We start from the raw sequence: 13,165 nt of genomic DNA, 5'->3' as shown, positions 1-13,165 counted from the left end.
TCAGTTTTCTCACTCCATTTGGTGCTTGGCTGAGTTCTTTATCTCTTCATTTGATGTTTTAGGGTTTCAGGATTGTTGTATTCCCTGTTTGGCTTAGTTTTTTTGATCTTTTGGACGGCATGGTGCTTCTGCCTAGAGCGCCATTTTGCCAGAATCTCCCCAACTTTTGATTTTTATTAAATTTATGTCTTTGTTTCTAAGGTGTGTCTCTTGTAGACAGCATATTTATGGATCCTGTTTTTTTTTATCCATTCTGACACCCTCCGTCTCTTTATGGGTGCATTGAGGCCATTTACATTCAGTTTAATTATTAATAGATATGAGTTTATTGCTGTCATTTTGTAGTACTTTTTTTGTGTTGCTGATGTTTTCTTTGTTCCTCTTACTCTCCTGTGCTTTATTCCTTTTGTTTGTGGATTTTTTTTTTCATTTCTTTTGTTTTTGTAGGTTTTGTTTTTATTGGGATTTTATGTTTTTCTTCTTTATTTTTATGAGTAGGTCTGTTAACTTTCTTTGCGGTTACCGTGAAATTTACCCTTATCTTTCTAAGTCTATTATTACTTGGTATTGCCTTGCCTTCCTCTCCATTAGAAGGTTCTATACCTACACTGTTTATTCCCTCTTTTATTGTTCTGATGTTGTTGCCATTTACAGATTAACTGCTTTGATTCCCTCTTGTATTTCTTTTGGTTTTTGGATAGTCATTGAGAGTTCATTTCCTAGATTGGTATCTGGCTTGTACGAACCTACGTCCTAGATTCAGCCTGTGAGCTGAAGTTATTTGTTCTCAGATCAAAAGACTCCCTTTAATAATTCTTGTAAGTTTGGTTTGGTTTTTACATATTCCCTTCTTTCACCATCATATTTGAACAAGAGTTTTGCAGAATATATTATTCTCTTCTGGCAATTTTTTGTCTTTCAAGGTTTTATATATGTCACCCAATTACCTTCTTGCCTGCATGGTTTCTGCCAAATAATTGAAGCTTAGTCTTATTGTTTCTCCTCTGTATGTGACTTCTTGTTTTTATGAGCTGCTCTCAGGATTCCTTGTCCTTGGTTTTGGTGATTATGATATGCTTTGTTGATTGTCTTTTGGGGTCTATGCTATATGAGGTTCGTTGAGCTTCTTGGATGGCCAGCTTTTTATCTTTCATGATATTGGTGAAGTTTTCTGTTATCAGTTCTTCAATGATCCTCTCTGTGTTTTCTGTTTTCTCCCCCTGTTCTGGAACTCCCATCACTCGAAAATTTTTGCTTTTGATTGTATCCCACATAATTCTCATTTTTCTTTGTTCTTTTTTCTGAGTTTTCCTCCAACAGAGTTCTATCCAAGTGTTTGTCTTCAATTTCGCTGATCCTGTCTTCCACCGTTTCAAATCTGCTCCTCAGCCCTTCTGTGACACTGTTCATTTCTGAAATCGTGTTCTTTATCTTTTGGATTTCTAATTGTTGTTTTTGTATGATTTCTAGTTGTGAATTTATTCTGGCATTTTGTTCCTGCATAATTTTCCTGAATTTTTCCATGTTTTTGTCTGTGTTTTCCATGAATTTGTCTGCCTTTTCCATGAATTTGTCTATTTTTTCCTCATTTTTCTCTGCTTTTTGCTTCAACTCTTGGATAATTCTGAGTATTAGTTATTTGAATTCCCTATTAGGTAGTTCTAGTTCCTTTTTTTCTACTGGAAAATCCTCTGGTTTTTTTATTTTGGACACCTACTGGAACCATCCTGTCCTGTTTTTGTAAATGTTTTGATACTGTCTGCTGTCTTCGGGGCATTCATTAGTTATTTTTCTCATTTATTGATTGCAGATTTGTTTGTTTCGTCTTTTTTTTTTTTTTTTTTGGCTATGTCTGAGCACACGGGCTGTGTGTTCTTTGCTGTTTTCTCGTCTGTGGGCACGATACTTTTCACCTCCTCCAATTGGCAGGGTCAGTTGCTCAGATATGGTACAGCAGGGTAGGTCTAACTGAAGAGGAGTTGCTGGGATGGGTTGTTTGTGGCACTTACTATGGCTACCAGGGTGGACTGGTAATCAGTGCAGCACAGGTTCTGGTAGGCTGTGCCTTTGCTGCTTGGTTGTGTGATGTTAAGCACACAGTGCAGGTATGCAGGATGGAGGGGGAAGTTTGTGATATGTGGATCTAAAATGGGTACGGAAGAGAGGAGAGAGGAACAGAAGCCAAAAACATACAAACAAACTAAAATGAGTGCTAGGGGAGCTTGCTGTTGGAGTGGAGAGATGAGAGACTATGAAATGGAGAAAAACAAAAAGAAGAAGAAGAAAAAAGAAAAGAAAAAAATGAATAAATAAAAATTAGAAACAAAAAAGAAAAGAAAAGCTCCCTGGGATCCCACTGGTGTGGCTACGAGGTCTGGAGAAGTTGCTCCCAGGCGTTGAAGTATAGCCTGGCTAGAGGGCGTAGAGATGTCACTCAGTGCCAGGTATTCAGGGGATAGGAAGAGAAGAAAGCTATAGAGAGATGAGAAACTGAGTAATAAAGACAAAAATGGAAATAGAGGAAAAGAAAACAAAACAAATTAAAAAAAAGAACTAGGAACCCCCCCAAAAAAACAGGAAAAAAAAACATGAAAAAGGATACACCCTCAAGGATCCCTCTGTGCATCTGTGCAAATTGAGTGTGCAGGTCCCAAGCCGCGAAGTAGTGGCCAGCTAGAACAGGCTCCCAATTTGAGAAAAGAAAAGGAAAACAAATAATTCAAAACAAACAAGCCAAAAAAAGCCCCAGGATCCCACCAGCTTGGCAGCATGGACTGGGGTGACGTTTCACATTGAAGCGGAGTTTCATAAACTTTCAGGAAGAAGCAAAGATGGCACATGGAGCCAGGTATTTGAGAGAAGGTTGGGGGAGGTGGTGAGAGGTAAGAAAGAAATCAAAAGAAGCGGAAAAAAGCACCATCAGCAGCGAACAAATGGCACTAAGGGAGTCGGCCAGTGTGTGGGAGTGGAATCTAAGCGGCCAGTGTGTAGGAGTGGAATCTAAGCAGCCAGTGTGTGGGAGTGGAATCTAAGCAGCCAGTGCTTCCTGGCCAAGAGACTGGCCATAGGAAGCAGAAGAGGCTGAGTAGTGGTGAAGAAAGGTGGGGGTGAGAAAGCATATATTGCTGGTCACTGGTTATTCTGTCTCCTGCTGGAAGCTCCGTGAAGCTGCTTTCTCATACTCTGTGTTCATTGGTCTCTGATAGTAAGCCAATGTGGCAGATCCATGCTGCGTTAGCTGATAAGGGCCTCTGCATGTATCTTTCCTTGCTCTCTGTTCTCTGTCAGTTTCTTATTCCATTTGGTGCTTCGCTGAGTTCTTTATCTCTTCATTTGATGCTTAGGGTTTCAGGATTGCTGTTTTCTCTGTTTGGCTTGGTTTTTTGGATCTTTGTTGTGAAGGGACGGCATGGTGCTTCTGCCTAGAGCAATGAAATTCTCATAGGACAGCCCTTGCTACCCTCAAAGAATGAGTGGGTGCATTATAGTGATGGAAAAAAATCCCTTGGCGCAACTTTCCTGGCATTTTTATCACCAATGCAGTTTTCAGTTTTCTTAAAACTTCTTCATAATAAGCCCCTGCAATCATCCTGTGTCCTTTGAGAAAGTCTATCAAGATTACCCCTTTGGGATCCCAAAAAACAGTCACTATAACCTTCTGAGCAGTGTTTCCTCTCTTGGCTCATCTTTGACGTCTTCCTGACCTTGCTTAAAACACTTGATCCATCTAAAATCTGTTGTGTTATGTGGGGCAGCATTCCCGTAAACTTTTGCAAAGCTTCAATGACTTGGAAGATGGCCACTTTAGTTTTGTTAAAAACTTGATATTACCCCGACCTCAAAATTTTTTTTTCCATGGCACAAGAAGTATCCTTTTTTTTTTTTTTTGAAGGCACCCTAACGAGACTAAGACAAGTGTGTTACTGAGAGAACTTGTCTGTAGCCATCCACTATCACAGAGACACATATAAACATGTTTTGTTTGGAATAAACCACTGCAAATATGAACTGGAACCCTAGTAGCAATATTTTTGACCTACATTTTTTTCCTATTTTTTGTTAATAGCAGGCTTGCAGTGTTGATGATTTCTAAAACTGAGACCCAACATTTTGATAAGAACTTAGATTTCTGGGATTTGCACCAACCCGGACGCTCAAAAATTGTGGACAGAAGGCCCTGTCCATGTCCTTGGGGTCTTATCCTCTGTCCTGTCTTCAAACTGGGTTCCTCAGAGTAAAACAGTATGGTTCTTCATTTTCCAAATGTATCATTGTTGGTGTTGATGGCCATGGAGAGGGTGTGAGCAGTGAGGAGCTTGGAAATCATCTCATCTAAAACTTTCCAGTCATGCGAAATCTCTTGTTGCTTGGATTCAGTACCTAATTTAATTAGGACCCTGTGAAAATATGCAGAAGATTGTTAATAACCTGAAAGTTGGTAGCATCATTTCAATGAGGTAGAAAGCTGCCCCCAAAACACAGGCCCCCTGCTGTTCTTTGTGGGGAGCACCAGATAACAATGGGTCCACTCATCTGTCCTCTGGTGGGTGGGCAGGTGAAGGAGAAGGAAGCTGCCTTACCTTTTAGAAACTTTTTAAGTGTTTTAGGGAAAGAGGGGTAAACAGCAGTGACTTAACAAGGAGATAGGTCTCCTAAAGCTGAGAGGACTCAGGCATAGAGAAGCCACATGCATTTCCAGAGGGAAGTCTCACAAAGTGTGTTTCTCCCTTCTGGAATAAATCTGTGAGAAGCCAAAACAAAACTTGAAACAAACTGTGGCATTTTATGAATGCCCTGGAGGATACGACCATTGCTTACGTGTAGCTTTTTATTTTCATTTGGGTCAATAAAGTTACCATCGTCCTCCACAGCAGAATCATCATTCCCATCTTTTCCATATTTCTCTGTTCTCTTCTCCTTGTCCCCTCAGGAAAATAGGAAGCAATATATAAATTTAGTGTAGTTTGAACATAGCTTCATTTGGCAGAAAGCGTACTGTATTATGTACATTGGTGAGGAGGAATGCCAGAGACTGTCTCCTGCTAGTCAGAGTTCATGTACAGATCCAGAGTGCCCTCCATCCACTGATTTGGGTGGATTTTACAGTCTTGAATGCAATGTGGGGCTGCAGCCCTATGCTGCCCACAGTCCACCCATGCTGCCCACCCCCAAGCTCTTCCACCTGGTATCAACATCCCACACCACTGACACCCACCTTCTCTCCGATATCAGCCCTTGACATGCCCCTGGCACCCTAACCCTAAGCACGTGTTCCAGCAGCCTGGATCTCCAATATTTCAGCTCCTCAGGCCCCCAAGACCTTCCCTGGCCTCAGTCTTGTGCATCTTCCCTCTTCTGGAATTCCCGTTTTTCCCTCACTGCCATAGCTGGTTCTTCTATGATGTTGAGACTCAGCTCAGACAACACCTCTTGCAGAAAGCCTTCCCGACCACCCCTTCCTCATCTGAATTAGGTGTCCTGTCCTGCCACCTGCTCCTGTGGTGGCCTGCAAGTACCTCTCTCGGGGCTCCTACACACAGCGGGTAGCTCTTTGTTTTCCTGCTGTGGGCTCCTGGGTCAGGCTGGCCCTCGCCTGTCAGGTGTCTCCACTTCCTAGTCCTGTGACTAATGCAGAGTTGGCACTCAGTAAGTGTTGAGTTGAGGAATGGAGGGATGAGTTCTGGCTGGCAATTTTGTTATTTATGCAAGAAAAAAAGTGGTATTATTTCTTCCTTTCTAGCAGAACAAATTGCTTAAAAGTCTAGAAAAAAGTGCATTATGACAAAAGTCAAAATTAAATTTCAGGTTGTTAATGAGGCTTTGAGTAGGACCACTTTGCTCTGCTTTCCACATTTCACAAATGAGGAAAGAGAGAGAGGCTGGTAAGGGGCAGAGCCAAGTCTAGGCCCAGACAGTGTGAGAACCAGAGTGCATAGCCACATCTGGTTTATCCAGCTCCTGGTGCAGTCCTTAGCACCTAGCATGGGACCAGCTCACAGGAAGGACAGAATTAAACATGGGTCAGTACTGACTAAGTGTCAGAGAAGTAATAATCCAGGGAAAGACACTCTTCAAATAATTTTGTAAGCCCTTAAATTGCCCCCCTTTTTATCCTAGATGAAATTTCAAAATTACAATAAGACTTTTCCTGCTTTACTGACTACAATACTCCGACCAACAGCATCAGCATCCCTGGAAGCTTGTTAGAAATGCAGATTCTCGAGTTCCACCCCAGAACTGCTGATTCAGAAACCCTGAGAGTAGGTCCAGCAAACTGTGCTAACGTGTGCTCCAGGGGTTTTTGGTACCGCTCAAATGTGAGACCGCTGGATTAAGGTATACTTCTCCTGATGATACGAGTGTCCACGTGAAGATGTGGTTGGTTCATGGTTAGTGCGGGGTGTGTGAGGAAATCAGCGTGCACAGTGCCTACCAAAGGTCTCTGTGCTGTGCCATCAATGCAGGTGCTGCCACCTGACTTCATTCTCCCTCATCACCACCTGACATTGTCACACCCACAGTCTCTAAGTTCACCAGTGTGCCCAACTGGCCTGCTGCTCCTTTAATCATCAGAGGAACACATGGACATCAGTGTCTATTTATTCATTCACTGCCTTTTAAAATCACGTGAGTAATGCATTCCCACAGTAAAAAGCAGGAGGAGAATGGGGAAAGAAAGAGCAAAAAGTGAAACTCCCTCTCCATGCCCCTTCCTCAAAGCCATCCCTCGGAGGGGACCACCGTTTTCTGTACTTTCATAAACATGCAGGTGTGTGGTTTTGACATTTTGATTTACAAATAAAAAAGGATCAAATGCATGGTAAATTGCTTTTTCACATAATATAAACACTTTGATACCAGTACATTTAGATCAGGATCAATATTTTTAATGGTTTTATAGCATTTTGTAGTATGAATATACAGTAATCTAATTAATCATTTCCTTATAAATGGACATAGAAGTTGTTTTAAATTTCTCACAATTATAAACAATGATGAAGTAAACTTCCTTTTGCAAGTATATGCACAAATGAAAGTCCACTGGATCAAAGATTAAACCAAAACCAAACTGGTTGCAGTTGAGTTGATTCCAATTCATAGCGACCATGTAGGACAGAGTAGATCTGTCCCATAGCGTTTCCAAGGCTGTGATCTTTAGGGAAGCAGACTGCCATCATCCTTCTCCTGTGGAGAGGCTGGTGGGGTCGAACCACCAGGCAAGTGCTTAACCACTGCACACCAGGGCTCTTTATCAAACATCACGCACATTTAAATTTAGTTGTTGTTGTTAGCGGCTGTCAAATTTTTCCTGGACTCATGGTGACCCAGTGCACAGCAGAATGAAAAACTGCCCGGTCCTGCCCTGTTCCCATGATTGGTTGCTATGATCCATAGTGTTTTCATTGGCTGATTTTCTTAGCTACTATCAAATTGTCCTCCAAAGTCGAATTTCATTCCTGCAGGTGCAGTGTTCAAATTTCTCCAATATGATGGTTAAAAGAGATCATACAACCTTTCAATTTACATTTCATTGTTTATTGTGATATCAAAATCTTTACATGTTAGGCTTTTTACTGTTTTTATAATTTCTTCTATAAATTGCTAGTTTGTACCGTTTACCTTTTTGTAGTAAGCTTTCTATATTTTATTGATTTGTAGGCACTCTTTGTTGTTGTTAGGTGCCGTCGAGTCGCATGCATATGAGGTGATTGAAACATTATGGCTTGGGTCAGGTGCACCTTAGTCCTTAAACTGACATCTTTGCTTTTTAATACTTTAAAAGATCTTTTGCAGCAGATTTGCCAAATGCAATACCTCATTTGATTTCTTGACTACTGCTTCCATGGGCGTTGATTGTGGATCCAAGTAAAATGAAATCCTTGGCACTCTTTATATGAAAGAAATTAGCCCTTTGTCTGTTAGGTTATCACACACACCTTCCCCTGGTAGACTTCTTGTTTGTTGTTAGTGTTGTTTGTTGTACAGAGGAGTTCTGGGATCGCTTCTGTTGTTGTTGGAAGTTAAGAGCATACCAGTCCCAAGTCTACATCTGATGTGAGCTGACTGTTCAGTGTCCCACATAGCAGAAGCCACATAGCAGCAGAGGCTGGTGCTCACTGTCTTTCAGACTCTATCTGGATGAGCAGCTCCAGGAGGCTGGCCCACCCTGGACTCAACACAAGCAGGCTGCGTGACTCCCACATTTCAGTTCCCCCTGCACATGTGGGGTCCAGGGCAGGCAAATCAGACAGAAAGCAGACACAAGCTTCTACCTGCCCCTTCTGCCACTAGCATGGAGCCCTTCAAGACTTGTGAAGAAAAGGCAGTCAAGACTCTCCCCCATTACCTACTGAACAACCCCACCCTTTCTTTAGTGCTGAGCTCAGGCTCTGGTGTGGGATTCACATTTGTGATTCATAAACAGGTATGGAATCAGACCTGATGGCACCAGAAGCCTGCCATGCTGACACAAAGCCCCATCACTTGCTTCATTTATGCGTCCACCTCCAGCACAAGCTCCACCCAGCCTCCTAAGATAGCCCTATCTTATCATTCACAGTTTGTGACTTTCCTTATACTGAATGACCTCTCCACTCACTCAATCTTTTGTAATTTTCCACAAAAGCTGGGTGGAGATCATAGGACTCGCTGTCACTCCAAATGCTGTACAGGTCCTTCCCTGTTCTCATTTCCCATTTAAATACTGTAGTTTCTAAACTGGGGATACATTTTGGGGAGGAGGCCAACCAAAGCAGTAGATTTATTTTAAACATTATTTTATTTCTCTATATATTCATATAACACAGTCTTGCACACATGCAGTCATTCACACATGCATTTTATTTTTTAGTGCAGTCTTTCCCCCTCTGTGCTGTGATCGGGCTCCCCTCCCCCACACCAGTGCCCCCTGGAACACCTCTCACCGTACCCATCACATTCTGACCCTGACATACACATGTGCTGTGCACATCCACCCAAGTGGTGGCCCTATCATACATTTGTTTTTAAATGGGATGAGACAAGACACACTTTCTGTGTCTCAATTTTTACTGACAATACTTCATGGTACTCCCAAAATTTCTTAGTTAACACAAATGGCTGTTTTAACATCTATGAAAGAATCTACATAAAGTTTGTTGTCATTTATTCACCTGTCCTCACTCTTCTGTACAGTTCTGATGTATTTTTTGGTGGGGAGGGGAAGAGGATGTTTCAATCAAACGTACATGATAAGGAGGTGGGGCCAAGATGGCAGAGTAGTCAGATGCTTCCTGTGGTCCCTCTTACAACAAAGAACCAAAAAAACAAGTGAATTGATTAGATATGACAAGCTAGGTGTCTTGAACATCAAAGGCAAAGTTGAGGAATTGGACTGAGTGGCAAGGGGAGGGAGAGACAGTTCAGAAGCAGCAAGGAGTTGCCAGACCTGACCTGGTGGGAGCCAGCACCCTTCAGACTGGTTTGGCTGGCATGCACGGTGAAGCAAGCAGTGGCGCTCAGGAGGCATTTTCCACATTGGGAGAAACCAAGCGGCAGAGAGTCTACTTGGGCCTCCAGAAACAGTGAAAAGCAGTGCTCAATTGGCAAAAGATAAGTACATATGTCTGACCTACTGCATGGATCAAAAAACACCCCCTTTTGGAAAAATTCTCCCCATTTACCCGCCCCCTCCCCACTCTGCACCAGGTCCCGGGCCAGCTTCAGTGAATGCCATGTTCCCTGGGCCAGAAGTAGGACCTGTCATGCACCCTGAGCCATTCTTCCAGCCTTGAACAGGGAACAAATAAACAGGAAAAAATAATCTGCCACCTCCCCTAAGCTGAGAAATCAGGGTAGGCAAAGCTCCTTTACCTAGGCACAGGCATAAGGGGTCCACAGAATTTGAATGCCGTTCACCCCTACATATGCCTGTGTGAGCTCATTTCAACAACATAGGCCCTCATTAGGACAGTACAACAGGGTATATACCTGAAGCCTAACTTCAACTGTACCAGCTATATGGTGGAGTGGCAGGTTCATGACAACTGACACCATTAACAGGGTCCCCACCAACCCATATCAAGAGCCTGAGGACTGGAGGCTCCACCCACACCACCTGGCCGCCCTCAACAGGGGTCCAAGAATAAGTGCTGCCTCCCAGTCATTACAGTCAACACCACTGGGTGCCCATAGTCCAGCTGCAAAACCCACCCACCTACACGCTCTAGGAAAATAGACACACCTTCCAGATACTCAAGGGCAGCCATCAGCCCACTGCCTTGCTCAGTGCGTGACCCCATACCGCAGCCAGATACCTAAGCCTACACCAATCACCCGTGCCTGTCTAAGACTGTACGTGAGAGCCTGTAGCACATACTTAGCGACCAACTACCTGGACACCTGAGCTGAATCCATACAAGAAAAGTAAACAGACTCCTGGGCTTGCATACCCAGTAACAGATCTAACCACGCAGTGACAGGACGTTAGATCTTCAAATATGCCAATAATCAAACTAGCTCAGACAAGCAGCCTATTTGGTATATCAAAAAAAAAAAAAAAAAAAAACAAAACAAAACAAGAAACTAGGACACAGTAAGCAAACAAAATAAATATAATAAATTGTCGATGGCTCAGAGGCAACAGTCAATATAAAATCACATAAAGAGGAAGACCATGATGGCTTCAGCAGTCTCCAAAAACAAAGAATCAAGAAATCTTCCTGAGGAAGAGAACTTCTTGGAATTACTGGAGCTAGAATACAAAAGATTAATATACAGAACTCTTGAAGATATCAAGGAGTAGATCAGGCAAAACACAGAACAAGCCAAGGAACATATAGACAAAGCAATAGAGGAACTTATGAAGATTAGAGAAAAAGCATAATGGCAAATTTAACAGGCTGCAAGAATTCATAGAGAGACAGCAAACAGAAATCCAGAAGATTAACAATAAAATTTCAGAATTAAACAGCTCAGTAGAAAGTCACAGGAGCAAAATTGAGGCAGTGGAAGTCAGAATTAGTGAGACTGAAGATAAAGCACTTGACACCAACTTATTTGAGGAAAAATCAGATAAAAGAATTTTAAAAAAGAAGAAACTCTAAAAATTATGTGGGACTCTATCAAGAGAAATAACCTACGAGTGATTGGAGTACCAGAATGAGATGGGAGGGGGCAGAAAATACATAAAGAATTATTGAAGATTTGTTGGCAGAAAACTTCCCTGATGTTGTGAAAGATGAGAAGATATCTATCCAAGATGCCCATAGAGCCCCATGCAAGGTAGATCCCAAAAGAAAGACACCAACACATATTATCAAACTTGCCAAAACCAAAGATAAAGAGAGAATTTTAAGAGCAGGTAAGGATAAATGAAAAGTCATCTACAAAGGAGAGTCAATAAGAATAAGCTTGGACTACTCAGCAGAAACTACGCAGGCAAGAAGGCAATGGGATGACATATATAAAGAATTCAAGGAAGAAAATTGCCAGCCAAGAATTATATATCCAGCAAAAGTGTCTCTCAAATATGATGGTGAAATTAGGGCATTTCCAGATAAACAGAAATTTAGGAAATTTGCAAAAACCAAACCAAAATTGCAAGAAATACTAAAGGGAGTCCTCTGGTTAGAAAATCAATAACATCAGATAACAACCCAAGACTAGAACACAGGATGAGCAACCAGATATCAACCGAGATAGGGAAGTGACAAAAATAAATCAAAGCTAAAACACTGAAAATAGGGAAACAGAGACATCAATATGTATAAGATGACAACATTAAAACAAAAAAGAACTACTGAAAAATGTAGTCATAGATCTTTCATAGGGAGAGGAAGTCAAGATGATATAAAGAAATAAAAGAGTGGTTTAAGCTTAGAAAAATAAGGGTAAATATTAAGGTAACCACAAAGGAAACTAACAATCCTACAAGTCAAAATAAAAAACTGGTATAAAGAATCAGCAAATACAAAATCAACAGCAATGAAAAGAAAATACATAAAGAAAAACAACTCATCACAGAAAATTAAGTGGAACAAACTGTCAAAAATACAAAAAAAAGGCATCAAAATGACAGCACTAAAGTCATACCCATCAATAATTATGCTGAATGTAAATAAACTAAATACACCAACAGAGAGACAGAGAAAGGCAGAATGCATTAAAAAAACATGATCCATCTATATGCTGCCTACAACAGACACACCTTAGACTCAAAGACACAAACAAACTAAAACTCAAAGGATGGAAAAAATATATCAAGCAAACAACACTCAACAAAGAGCAGAAGTGGCAATATTAATCTCTGACAAAATAGACTTTAAAGTAAAATTCACCACAAAGGATAAGGAAGGACACTATATAATAATTAAAAGGTCAATACACCACGAGGATATAACCATAATAAGTACTTTCCCACTCAACCACAGGGCTCCAAAATACATAAAACAAACAGAATTGCAAAGAGAGATAGCTCCACAATAATAGTAGGAGACTTCAACACAGCACTTCTGGTGAAGGACAGAACATCCAGAAAGACAGTCAAAGAAGACAAGTAAGATCTAAATGCCACAATCAACCAACTTGATCTCGAAGACATATACCAAACACTCCACCCCACAGCAACCACGTAAATTTTCTTTTCCAAAGCACTTGGAACAATTAGGCCATAAAGCAAGCCTTAACAGAATCCAAAGCATTGAAATATTACAAAGCATCTTTTCTGACCATAAAGCCATAAAAGTAGAAATCAATAACTGAAAAAGGAAGGGAAAAAAAATCACACACATGGAAACTGAACAGCATCTTGCTCAAAAACTACTGAGTTATAAAAGAAATTAAGGATGGAATAAAGAAATTCACAGAATCCAATGAGAATGAAAACACATCCTGCCAGAACCATTGGAACACAGCAAAAGCAGTGCTCAGAGGTCAATTTATAGCAATAAGTGCACACATCCAAAAAGAAGAGCCAAAATCAAAACATTAACCCTACAACTCAAACAAGTAGAAAGAGAGCAGCAAAAGAAGCCCTTGGGCACCAGAAGAAAGGAAATAATAATTTGAGCAGAATTAAGTGAAATAGAGAATAGACAAACAATTGAAAGAGTTAACAAGACCAAAGGCTGGTTCTTTGAAAAGATCAACAAAATTGATAAACCATTAGCCAAACTGACAAAAGAAA

This window comes from Trichechus manatus, unplaced genomic scaffold, assembly GCF_000243295.1.
Source record: "Trichechus manatus latirostris isolate Lorelei unplaced genomic scaffold, TriManLat1.0 scaffold00042, whole genome shotgun sequence".
Lineage (NCBI taxonomy): Eukaryota > Metazoa > Chordata > Mammalia > Sirenia > Trichechidae > Trichechus > Trichechus manatus.
This window is presented reverse-complemented; position numbering follows the sequence as displayed.